The following is a 13237-nucleotide window of genomic DNA, read 5'->3' as shown; positions in this document are numbered from 1 at the left end:
CCGTGCTGAAGAAGCCCCACTGTACAACAAGCTACCAGAAAATGAGAAGAAATATGCCCTGTTCACTGATGGGTCCTGTCGTGTTGTGGGAAAGCATCGGAGATGGAAAGCTGCTGTATGGAGTCCTACACGACGAGTTGCAGAAGCTGCTGAGGGAGAAGGTGAATCGAGTCAGTTTGCAGAAGTGAAAGCCATTCAGCTGGCTTTAGATATTGCTGAACGAGAAAAGTGGCCAGTTCTCTATCTCTATACTGATTCATGGATGGTAGCAAATGCCCTGTGGGGGTGGTTACAGCAATGGAAGCAGAACAACTGGGAGCGCAGGGGCAAACCCATCTGGGCTGCTGCATTGTGGCAAGATATTGCTGCCCGGGTAGAGAACCTGGTTGTAAAGGTACGCCAAGTAGATGCTGTTGTGGTTTAACCCGGCTGGCAGATAAACAACACACAGCCGTTCGCTCACCCTCCCCCCTCCCTCTCTGGGATGGGGGAGAGAAACGGGAAAGTGAAGCCGGTGAGTTGAGATAAAGACAGTTTATTAAGACAGGAATATAATAATAACAATAATAATAATAATAGTGATAATGATAATAGTATTAATAATAATAATGTGTAAGAAAACAAGTGATGCACAATGCAATTGCTCACCACCCGCTGACCGATGCCCAGCCTATCCCCGAGCAGCCGGCCCCCCACCCCGGCCAGCCACCCCTATATATTGTTTAGCATGACGTCAGATGGTATGGAATACCCCTTTGGCCAGTTTGGGTCAGCTGTCCTGGGTCTGTCCCCTCCCAGCTCCTGCTGCACCCCCAGCCTGCTCGCTGGCAGGACAGAGCGAGAAGCCGAAAAGTCCTTGGCCTGGTGTAAACACTGCTCTGCAACAATTAAAACATCAGCATGTTATCAGCGCTCTTCTCATCCTAATCCAAAACATAGCACCCTACCAGCTACTATGAGGGAAAATTAACTCTGTCCTAACTGGAACCAGGACAGATGCTCATGTGCCCAAGAATCGGGCTACTGAAGAACATCAAAACAACCAGCAGGTGGATCAGGCTGCTAAGATTGAAGTGGCTCAGGTGGACCTGGACTGGCAACATAAAGGTGAATTATTTATAGCCCGATGGGCCCATGACACCTCAGGCCATCAAGGTAGAGATGCAACCTACAGATGGGCTCGTGATCGAGGGGTGGACCTGACCATGGACACTATAGCACAGGTTATTCATGATTGTGAAACATGTGCTGCAATCAAGCAAGCCAAATGGTCAAAACCTCTTTGGTATGGAGGACGATGGCTGAAATATAAATATGGAGAGGCCTTGCAGATTGATTACATCACACTCCCTCAAACCCGCAACGGCAAGCGCCACGTACTTACAATGGTGGAAGCAACCACCGGATGGCTGGAAACATATCCTGTGCCCCATGCCACCACCCAGAACACTATCCTGGGCCTTGAAAAGCAAGTCCTATGGCGACATGGCACCCCAGAGAGAATTGAGTCAGACAACGGGACTCATTTCCGAAACAACCTTATAGACACTTGGGCCAAAGAACATGGTATTGAGTGGGTGTATCACATCCCCTATCATGCACCAGCCTCCGGGAAAGTTGAACGATACAATGGACTGTTAAAGACTACACTGAAAGCAATGGGTGCTGGGACATTCAAAAATTGGGATACACATTTGGCAAAGGCCACCTGGTTAGTCAATACTAGGGGATCTGCCAACCGAGCTGGACCTGCCCAATCAAACCTGTTACGCACTGTAGAAGGGGATAAAGTTCCTGTAGTGCACGTAAGAATCATGCTGGGTAAGACAGTCTGGGCTACTCCTGCCTCAGGAAAAGGCAAACCCATTCGTGGAATTGCTTTTGCTCAGGAACCTGGATGCACTTGGTGGGTAATGCAAAAGAATGGGGAGGTCCGGTGTGTACCTCAAGGGGATTTGATACTGGGTGAGAATAGCCCATGAGTTGAATTGTAGTATGTTAATTACTATATAATACTGTATGTCATCACTGCCATGATTGCTATATACCATAGATGAAAATGGTGATTAATTAGAATGCATTGGAAAGAGTGTAACCTGAGCATGACATAAATGGTATGGAATAAGGGGTGGATATCTGTCGTGGTTTCAGCTAGGACAGAGTTAATTTTCCTCCTAGTAGCTGGTAGGGTGCTATGTTTTGGATTAGGATGAGAAGAGCGCTGATAACATGCTGATGTTTTAATTGTTGCAGAGCAGTGTTTACACCAGGCCAAGGACTTTTCAGCTTCTCGCTCTGTCCTGCCAGCGAGCAGGCTAGGGGTGCAGCAGGAGCTGGGAGGGGACAGACCCAGGACAGCTGACCCAAACTGGCCAAAGGGGTATTCCATACCATCTGACGTCATGCTAAACAATATATAGGGGTGGCTGGCCGGGGTGGGGGGGCCGGCTGCTCGGGGATAGGCTGGGCATCGGTCAGCGGGTGGTGAGCAATTGCATTGTGCATCACTTGTTTCATACACATTATTATTATTAATACTATTACCATTATTATTGTTATTATTATTGTTATTATTATTTTCCTGTCTTAATAAACTGTCTTTATCTCAACTCACAGGCTTCACTTTCCCGTTTCTCTCCCCCATCCCAGAGAGGGAGGAGGGAGGGTGAGCGAACGGCTGTGTGGTGTTTAGCTGCCAGCTGGATTAAACCACAACAACCACAGTCTGTCATGGTTGATGCTTGTGAGGTGTTAGCTTGTGGAGATTTAAATGCCCAACGACAATTGAGCAGAGAGGACAAGTAACTGGGAGAGACCCAACAGCCAGATTGAGAATAGCTGTATGGAAACGATCCTCTATTTCCATCAGAGAAAGGGAGAAACTCAAATAGAAAACAGGGGAGAAAACAGGAGGCCCTCTTTGAAATGCGGCAGTTTAAACATTTGAGATTGAAACAGGGTATGGGGATGTGAATGCCTGGATAGAATGGGTCAAATATACTGTCCAGAGTCTCAACCATAGCTATTGCTATGCTTGGGCCTCAGGATGACCAATTGCCCAAATAGTGCCCTGCCCATTGGGGTGGACCAAGGATTTCCAGGGGATGCGACATATGATTGCATTGTACCAAGAAGAGACTGCCTGGGGAAATGAGGCCTGTAAGTCTCTCTCTTTGCTGTTCCCTTCCTTGCGTGACAGCAATATCAGGGTTCCCCCTGTATTCTCCACAGCTATAGGTAACCATACAGCTTGCCTCTCACGGCAGGGTGTGAGTGCTACCCGGCATCTGGGAGAATATGCCTTGTGCACCAGGACCTTGAATGCTACCAAGGACTTGATGGGAAACTGCTCAAGACTTGAGATCCCCAGGGCAGATCTCTGGTGGTACTGTGGAGGGAAGATCTTACGGTTCACCCTACCATCTAACTGGGGAGGCACTTGTGCACTTGTTCAATTAGCTATACCCTTCACCCTGGCATTTGAAAGAGAAACATCACAAATACCCAGAAGAAGAAAAAGAAGCTTAGGAGTATCATTTGATGATAGAGCGTACATAGATTCTCTTGGGGTGCCTAGAGGAGTTCCTGATGAACAGGAAGCCAGGAATCAAATTGCTGCAGGGTTTGAGTCACTGCTCTGGTGGGTAACAATTAATAAAAATGTGGATTGGATTACTTATATTTATTATAATCAGCACAGATTCATAAATTATACAAGGGATGCGATAAGAGGAATCGCTGAACAACTAGATGCCACCAGCAAAATGGCTTGGGAAAACAGAATAGTATTAGATATGATACTTGTGGAGAAAGGAGGGGTGTGTGTGTGTGATACCGAGCAACCATTTTATACCCAACAATACTGCCCCGGATGGCATAGTAACTAGAGCATTGCAAGGGCTTACCACCCTTGCCAGTGACTTGGCAGAAAAATTAGGCATATTTACATCCTTGATCGTAGTAGCAGGAGTTTTGACAGCCGTTGGTTGTTGCATTATCTCCTGTGTAAGAGGACTAGTACAGTGGTTAACTGAAACTGCACTATTGAAACAAATGACCATGAAGCCACCACCTTACTCAGATAAGATGATGATATTAGAGGAGATGGAAAGCAAAGAAGGTGAAGAAGAGGAAGATATCTACCAAATTACACCTTAGAGAAAAGTTTTGCAAAAATCAACAAATTAAAAAAAAGAAGAAAAGGGGGGAATGGTGGGAATAAAAATGTTGTTTTTGCAGAGTTACATTGTTTAAAGGCAAGGAATGGGGTATTGAGATATGCTTGCAGTGATAAGAAAGCTCAGCAGGCGACCTTGTAAAATGGAGACAACCAGACTCCTTAGAACAATTAGGTGAAAATCACAGTGTCAAGTCAGATAAGTGAAGAAACATTACCACTTCAAACAGTAAAAAAGTCAAAAGAAATTTGAAATTTAACAGGCCGGCAACTGAAGGCCATGAATTGTCTGTGAAACATAGGATAGGTTGTGAACCTGGATTACCCACTCAGTGGGGAAACAGGGGAGGGTCCCGGTCATCGAGAAATAAAGTATATAAACAGTACTGTGTGACTAGTAGGTGTGCTCCTGCTTGCGGGATGCCCATCATTGCAATCATGAATAAATTACTACTTCACTGAGATCCTTGCCTGAGCCTACGTTATTGGCTAACAAGTGTTTCTCACACCAGCCACGCGTACGACTTATAGGCCCTTCCTGTACTGTTACACATACCGTTTGTCCACGGTCCAGCAGGTCATTGTCTGCACCCGCAGTGAGCAGCCGAGGAGCGGAGTTCTTCCAGGGAATTGTGCCCGGTGCGTGCTAGGACGTCCGCGGCAGGTCCACTCCTGTGGGCAGGCAGAGAGTCTCCTGCCTGGCTCACCAAAATGAGTCGTGGAAGAACTCTATAACTCAAAGCAAATAAGTTATAAAGTAGGTATGTGGTTTATTTCGGCGCCGGGCACATGCGGGATAGCTCCCAAAGGCATGCGCACCTTAACGCGGCAACTTGCTTTGATTATATGCAGTAAAAAGTTACATATGCATGAAGTTTCCCAATACGCCTATACATATGCATAACCTATCCCCACTTTGTATTAAAATTAGCTCCAAGAAGTCATTTCCATAAACTCCTCCCATCTGCGCTTGCGCAGTGCCTTCTGGTGGTGGTCGACAGGGGGGTCGTGGGGATGAAGTCCGATAATTCCTCTTCATCACCACTAGTTGACCCCCCTGCCTTTGTACAGACTCAGCTGCTCCTTGGCTCTTGTCCAAACCACAAGGTCGGTCTCAGCTGGTTTTTGAGACAGGTTCCCCATTTTTGTCAGGAAACATCCTCTGTGAGGGGCCCCGAGACTCCTTGTTTCGGTTAATTTGCACAGTAGTAAGCAAAGACACTCAGCAACATCTATTTTAAAGCGATTAAGCAAGCCCCCATTCTTTCATTCCTGGCTTTAATAATAACAATTGTTTTATTTAGAAATCATTAATACGATTAAGCAAGCCCCCATTCTTGTATCCCTGGCTTCACTTGTGGTTTCCTGCTGATGCTGCGGGGAGCATGTTGGACATTGCTACAGAGTGGACAAAGCAGTGATGGGTTTTGCATGACACCGTGTTCCCTACCATGCAGTTTCTGGAAGGAGGCTCTCATTTATTTGTGGTGACTCTGACACAAGAATTCGGTTACATTACATTATTACCATACCACAGCTGGTTAAAGCTGCAAAGAGTCTAGTGAAAAAAAAGATACACAGAAGCAGCAAGGTTTTTTGTGGAGGGGAAAGTACCGCTCTTTGGGGAGGCTTTGGGGAGGCTTTGGGGAGGTTGAAGCCAGCGGGGGCAGCCCCCAAGCCCTGCAGATGGAAGGAGGCGCTGCTGCTGCCATATTTTGGCCTCACACCTTGGGGACTGCTGAGACCAAGTTGCCTGCAGCTTTACGCCATAACAGCAGACGAAGTGGTGTTATGGTTTATGGGTTTTATGGGTGGTTTAATGGGTTTTACATGTGGTTTACATCCATTTGAAGACGAAGCAGGTGCGAGGGGTGCAGGGTTGCATCCCCCTCCTGCCTCAGCCTCCTGAGGGGCACCATGGCGCCTGCCCTGCTCCCGTCCTCCAAAGGATGGTGTTTCACCCTCCCTCACTCGAGGAGCTTTTAAACATCGATTTGGCTCCGCCACTCGAGGGCAGGTGGTCAGGGACTGCCCTGTGCTGGGCCGGTCTCGGGCCCTGAGGTAATTTCTCTCGGGAAGGAGGGCACTACTTTTTCTCAGCTCCCACCCACGCCCAATCGCGGAAGGTTACAGAAGCGAGCGGACTTACTAACAGCCTCACACCTCCAGTGCGCCTGCGCGCCTGCAGGTCACGCAAACGCTGTCGCACCGTTCCGGTCAACCTCCCCTAGCGGGCGCGTCGAGTGAAAAGTGACAATCAACGAAGCCAATAAGCGGCGTCATACCGCCGGAGGGGCCGAGCCTCGCGCCCTCCCACCCCTCCCCGTCTCCCGTTCTCTCCCTGCTTTTGCCCCCCCCTCCCTTTGATTCGCTTTCTCGACCCGCCAATCGCCTGCGGGAAGGGGATAGGGGGCGGGGTCTCTCCACCGACCCCCAATCTCCTCTCCCTTTTCCCTTGAGCGACGCGCTTGCGGGCCATCGCGCCGCCTCTTCTCCCAGCCGCGGGGGTGGGCGGGCCGAGGCTGCGACCAATGGGGGCAGGCGGATCGAGGCGGCGACCAATGGGGGCAGGCGGGCGGTGCTGAGGGAGGAGGGCGGCCGCGCAGCCAGGCAGGGAGTAGGAGGTCGGGCCCGGGACGGCCGTGGGGGGCCTGAGGGCCTGGGGTTTTCGTTTTGTTGCGGTGTGAGGGGATCGGGCAGGGCCTTGCCCCCCGGCCCGGGGTTTTCCTGTCCCAGGCGCTGAGCTGGGCCCGCAGGGAGCCCCTACAGCAGGGGGGCCGTGGCGTGCTGCTGTGGGGGTGGAGCGGGGGGAGGAGCCAGGTGTTGTCCTGTGGGCTCCGGGTGGTAAAAGGGGAAAAAATCGCGTGAGGAGTTCTTGTCAGCTGGGGGTCTGGCTTGTGGATGGTTTGAGGCTTCTCGGCCGTCGGTCGCAATGCTTGGTTGCCAAAAGTCCTGTGCGCTTTGCTCACCTTAACACGCACCAGCGGGTGGGCTGGAGGAAAAGTTCTCGTTGGGTTTTCCAAACGGGGGTCTGTGGGAGTGCTGCAGTCTGTTGGTGTTGCACGTCGGACTCCTGTTATCGTGGTCAGAGATGCGTGAGCTTCCATCAATAGCAAGGAGGTGGTAATGACAGCTTATTAGAAAGGAGGCTATGCATAACTGCAGGTTTGGTTGTTCCCAGGTGTGATACTTTTTGCCCAGAGAGCTGTGCTTTCAAGCTGCTTCGTGGTGTTATATCTATGGGGCTGGCCTCTGTAGTGAGAGGCTGGTTAGGCTTTGCTCTGTTCTCCAGACTGGGGAAAAAAACCTCCTGTTGTTAAGTTTTTTTTTTTTTTAACAGAACAAGGTTGCTGTTTAGACTTTCCTGTGCTTTATCACCGTGTTGGAGCTTGAGTTGCGTGGTATATGAGTACATCTTCTGCCATGTTTATTCAAAGGGATAGCTTTAAAACTTAAGGGTTTGCAAACTCTTGTGACTTAGAGGGGAATGAGAATGTAACTAAAGGGGGGTGGTTGAAATTGTCATACTCTCCTCCCCACCCTGCTTCATTTGCTTAACGCTGTCCTGATAAAAGTTAGTATTAACTGTAAATCCCCTTGAAAAAGGGGAAGGGGGAGGCCCTCAGTTGAGGTGGCTTAAACTTCACTTAAGTGTGTTCTTTGGGTTATCTTCGTTGGGATGTTTAATAGGGTAACTTGGTAGTTGTGTTGTTCAGACTTGGACTACACCGACAGTCATTAAAATGAGCAAGAGGGAGGATTCAGTTTTCTTTACGGAGGAATCTGGTCATGTGTAGTATAATCTTGGAGAAGAGTTTGTCAGCTTTCCTGAGATTCTGTTTGACCATAATAATAAAAAAACCCCACAATTGAAAAAACAAGGTAAAAAAAACCACATTGGTCTCTTAACTGATCTTTTTTTTTTTTCCCTCCACATAGAAGCTACGTTTGTGAGCAAAATGAAATGAGGTTGAATTGCACAGGGAATCTCCAAATGAAAGGCCCTCCTAGGTGTTTTTACATCTTCCTGTTCTACTCGATCTTTCAGAAGTATCGAGCACCAGTTGATGTAATTGAGTTCATTGGAGCTTAAAAGTCTGTGCTAGTGAGTGCAAATTTAAAAAACAAAACTTGTTTCCATCTCTGTTCCCTCTTCCACAAAAGTACTGGGAGAACAGACTTTGTAGTAGGTTCTGGATAGTAATGAATCCGAGCTCTGTTTGAGACTGAAGAAAATTCCTAGGTTTTGATTATATAAAGAACAGTGTGCAGAATTTCAATTATTATTCAAGATATTCTGGAGTTTTCAGATGTATTCAGCACTGCCTTAATGACTGCATGTAAATGCCCTGTAATTGAAAGCATCCATTTATGGGCTGGCCTTGTTAAGTGAGCTGTAAATTCTGCTTTTCAGATTGTGGTTTTATGATAAAAGTCATTAAATCCAAACTGGGTTGTGAACTGTACGGAGAGGCAAACAATACCTAAGCTTACTTTGCCAAAGTATTTGTAATTGTTGATTTGTTAAACAGAACTGCTGCAGGTCATGCAATGTGATTAGTTTTTTGTAACCGAATGGAGAGCACAGGCAGTCCCGTGCTCAATACTCTGGGCTAGAAGAAATTGGCCACTGCAAAAACTCTTTCTAAACCGTGCTCTCAACTTCCAGTAGAGTAACTCTTACAAAGAGAAAAGTATCATTCTAGATGACTTTTTATTGTGATTAAACGTGTTTGACAGCCATAGTATGAAGTAAGACCAAGAAAGAGACTGCAAGAGTAGCTCCTGGGTCTCCTATCAGCGTAGTCTGGGGCTTGAGCTTGATTTTAATTAGGCTGGAGTGAAATGAGCATAATGTAAGACTCTTCAGTGTGCAGTGAACATGGAGGGGAGCCTGGCCTGTTGGAGGAACACTTGTTGATGTTAGGCTGGTTTGGAAAGTCAGCTTGCATTAATTAACTGCTAAATGTGCTTGTGTATTGTTTAATGGAGGGGGGAACCTGCTAAGTTATATGGCTAGAAGCTGAACCAGGTACCTGCTATTTGGTTCAAGGACTACCTGTCAGCTTTACCCCAGGAGTATTTACTTTCCAAAATAATGAAACTGACCTTTGTCTGTTGCACCTCAGCAATTTTAATCAAAGCAAATTAGGTGAGAAGAGCTTAAACTGTTGTGGTTTGGAATGTTCCTTTGGTGCTTTTGTGGCACTACTGAGGCCTTGTAGTTTTAAGGAGCAATGCTGTGAGTTCATAAATAGGAAGGATGTGGAAAACATTTGCTGCTTTGCAGGGACAAGTGAATTGGCTGACTGTAGTTGTGGTAATATTCCTCTCTGGTAATTCTAGGAGAGTTGCTAAAATATGTCAGTCCTATTAGTTTAATCCAAAGTCAGTGAAGTTAGCATCTCAGCTAGTTGCATGCAGTTTTAGTGTGCTATGTGAATGCATGTGTTGCTTCCAATGTGCTAATTTTCTAATAGCAATAAAGCTTTTCATTATTTTATTTGGTTGTAGCTTGCAGTAGTCCTTAGTAATTGAAGAAAAATTTAGCTCCTGAAACTTTTCTATCATGTTGGTGCTTGCTGTGGCAGTGGCTGGCAGTTAAGCTCCACACAGCTGTTCAATCACCTTCCCCCCTCCCTCTCTGGGATGGGGGAGAAAATCAGGAAAGTGAAGCCTGTGAGTTGAGATAGAGACAGTTTATTAAGACAGGAATATAATAATGATAATAGTACTTCTACTAATAATGTGTACAGAACAAGTAATGCACAATGCAATTGCTCACCACCTGCTGACCGATGCCCAGCCTATCCCTGAGCAGCTGGCCAGCCCCCCCCCCATATTAATTGTTTAGCATGACATCAGATGGCATGTAATACCCCCCTTTGGCCAGTTTGGGTCAGCTGTCCTGGGTCTGTCCCCTCCCAGCTCCTGCTGCACCCCTAGCCTGCTTGCTGGCAGGACAGAGCGAGAAGCTGAAAAGTCCTTGGCTTGGTGTAAGCACTGCTCTGCAACAATTAAAACATCAGTGTGATATCAACATTATTCTCATCCTAAATCCCAAACATAGCACCCTACCAGCTACTAGGAGGAAAGTTAACCCTATCCTAGCTGAAACCAGGACAGTGCTTATTTTAGTTCTGCATATGAGAAACAAGAATTTTGTTTGATTCGTAATCAAGCTTTATGAAATGAGTAAGAGGAAAAAGTCTACTTTCAAAGTAGGTGGGTAATTCTCTCCTCAATGAGTTACATAAAGACAAAAGTTCTACAGAGTTTCAAGATGCACTGTAATACTAGACTGTAAGAAACTTAAAAATTAATGTGCAAATTGAGGCTGTAGATTGGCACATTGCAAAATCCTCATTCTGAAGCTGTCCCGAAGGGAGAATTTCCTTTGCTGCTGCCTCAAACAGCCTGCCTTGAACTTCAACTCTTGTCAAAGCTGAACCTGGACCTTGGCTTTGCTTCTGGGAGCCTGGGCCAGCTGCAGCCCCTCGGGAGGGAGTGCTCTGGAGCCACTCTCCTCTGCTGGCCTAATTGGCTGGGAAGCTCGGCTGGGGGGTGGATCTGGGGGCATTGCTCAGCAGGGCGGCATAACCCTTCCCCCAGCTCTCTGCTCGCACGGAGGCAAAAAACCTGAACACCCAACAGCCAAGAAGGAAGTACTTGAAGCTGTCCTGCTCTGGCCTGAATACAGGGAGAGAAGCTTGTGTGTTGTCGAACTTCCGTGTGTGGTGGTTCTTCAGAAATGTATGTATGCACAGCAGGCTTGAGCCTCTCCAGTATGATGAAACCAGGTGTCTTTAATACATGTTTGAGGGAGAAGAAGAAGGCATGAGCCCCTTGGAGTCTCAAAAGGCAGGTTTTGGAGGGGTTGTGGGTGTAGTGGCAGCAGTGAAATGTCTTCTCCTGTCTGTTTTGCCAAGTTCTTTAACTAGAATGCATTCTATCTGAATGGGAAAAAGTGATGTTGATTTTTAGTTTGAACACTGTACAGAATTCAGGTTTCCTGCAAATTGACATCATTAGCATTGAGGAAAATTTTCTCAGGTTCTGCTGAGAATAAGCTGCCTCGTTGTTTGGAATAACACTGCTTCAAGAATCTAGAAGCAGATCATAAATTAATTTTGTTTTGCTTCTGTTCATTGAGAGATAAAATAATTGCTTTATTGTTTCTCAAAGTTTTTCACTGTTGATGACCTTGCATTAATACAGGTGACGTACAGTACTGCCTAATCTACGCACTTCAAAGCTTCACATCTCAGTACTGGTTAGCCTAACATAGGGTGTTGATGCTGCTTTAAATAGACTGCTTCAATTAATGTGCTTATTCTCAAAGAACTAATGCCATAGGGAGACACGTGAAGGAAAAAGGTGGATATTCCCTCCTCTGAAATATGTGAGGCATTGTACACTTGGTGAAATTGGTATAGAATCTCCTCCAAATTCCAGGTTTAATGGAAAAAAAAATTGTCTCAAAAATATTGCAAAAATGGGACTAAAACTGGGAGGAAATGAACTTGTAGACTCTTTTTCAAATGCTACAAAGGATTTTCATCGATCTTCTTTCCTCAGGGGCTTAACTTCTGTCCTCTTTATTCCAGAAGAGCACTTGAAAATGAAATTATTCTAAGCCAGAATACTTCTAGTAAAACCAGGAGAGATCCTATTTCTTTATTTCAAGTTTAAGATGAATAAGCAGATTGATATGAAATATGTTGCATAAGGCTTTAGAATAAATTAGCCACAAATAACTTGATATTTTTGGTAGCACCAGTGTGTTTATAATAAGTTCCAAACACTCAGGAAAGGAAAATTTCCCTTGAAGATTCTAGTCTGCAAGTGTACTGCCCTTAAGGTTTTCTTTCTCTTTTATATTTAGTTATTTCTGGGATCATGGGCTTAATATTTAATCCTTGTTCCAGAGAACCACAGTAGAATGGAATAATAAGACATGACTCAAACTGTGACTTTACAAGTTGCCAACTGTTGTGCTGACCTGCTATAGAAACGTGTGTGAGAGGAAGCAGAATATACTATGGGGGCAGAGATGAAACATACCACCGAAGTTAGGTAATCTGTACGTTTTCCAGTTTTAATCTGTTGGTTATAACAGCGTGTGCTCCTTGTGTGCCAGCAGTCTGACACTTGAACCTCTCTTTTAAGCTCCTTGAGTACTCAAAGCTGTGGTTTTAAGGCACAATCCAGGGAATGTGGAAAGGGATGAAATAGCGATAGCTTTCTGCTGTGTCACGCTTCTGCCATCATACTGATAGCTCAACTACAGTTGAACTCGGAAAGGGGTCTTGGAAATCTCCCTGTAATTACTTAGAGTCCCACTACATTGATATGTTGTAGTGGAAATAGTACATGGGCAGGTAAAATATAAGATTTGGGATATGGTGTTGGGCATCAGTGGAACAGAATGAGCAGTGGAGAGGCAGCGCAAAGAACGAGTGGTGGGAAGCATGTGTAAGGTCCTTAAAAAGCAAAGGCCCTAAATAGGTTCTCAGTGTTTGGAGGTGGTTGCCTGTGGACTACAAGGAAATAAGGAAAAAGGGTTGTTATGCGTTTAGCCCATATTTAATCTGCAGCTGTTTTAGCAACGTGGGAATATTGCTTGTGGTGTTGGCAAATGTTTTCTGGGTCCATTTGGAGAAAACATTTTTTGTGGATGAAGGAAGCATATGAGGAAAAAGACTATGGGAGGGGTTTTTTTACCAAGAGGCTGGTGTCAGCAGTGACAGTGTGTGAGTGATGTTTTCGGAACAAAGATCAAAACTCCTTATATTCCTATGTCAGTTTGAAAGCAGAAGTTACAGGTGGTGAATCGAAATGGGGTTTACTGGTCAAAAAAGAGCTGTAGCAGTGACTGCTGAGCCCATTGGTACAAGTCTGATGTCTGGGTCTGCCTTGGTGGACAGAGGGAGAACCCAGTGCAGATGTAGGGCTGCAGAGCAGTCCAGAGGCAGTGGAAGGGGCAGATTTTTGAGCTGCTGCCAGATGTTCAGCAGCACATGTGCTGTCTGTCTTCTGTCTGCAAATTACTCCAGGTAT

General features: G+C 46.1%; 2 protein-coding genes across 9 annotated transcripts in view; one reads left to right on the top strand and one right to left on the bottom strand.

Annotated features, from left to right (window-relative positions):
• LOC310888947 (mothers against decapentaplegic homolog 2-like) overlaps nucleotides 1-13237 on the top strand; it is a 93235-nt gene that overhangs the window by 16396 nt on the left and 63602 nt on the right. Inside the window, exon 1 of one of the 8 annotated variants that reach the window (XM_083852611.1) lies at nucleotides 6731-6801. The exons of 1 other annotated variant lie outside the window; for it this stretch is intronic. The gene's annotated coding sequence lies outside the window, so the exon portion shown is untranslated. Of the gene's footprint in view, nucleotides 1-6730; nucleotides 13234-13237 lie in introns of those variants that run through there. 6 more of the 8 variants (XM_083852610.1, XM_083852607.1, XM_083852614.1 and 3 more) reach the window with 6 other exon arrangements.
• Nucleotides 1-13237, bottom strand: part of LOC310888949 (uncharacterized protein) — a 389701-nt gene that overhangs the window by 327621 nt on the left and 48843 nt on the right. The window lies entirely within an intron of this gene.

This window comes from Anser anser (assembly GCF_964211835.1).
Source record: "Anser anser genome assembly, contig: SUPER_W_unloc_7, whole genome shotgun sequence".
NCBI classification, from domain to species: Eukaryota; Metazoa; Chordata; class Aves; order Anseriformes; family Anatidae; genus Anser; species Anser anser.
Note: the sequence above shows the minus strand (reverse complement) of the source record. Positions and strands in the feature narration are given on the sequence as shown.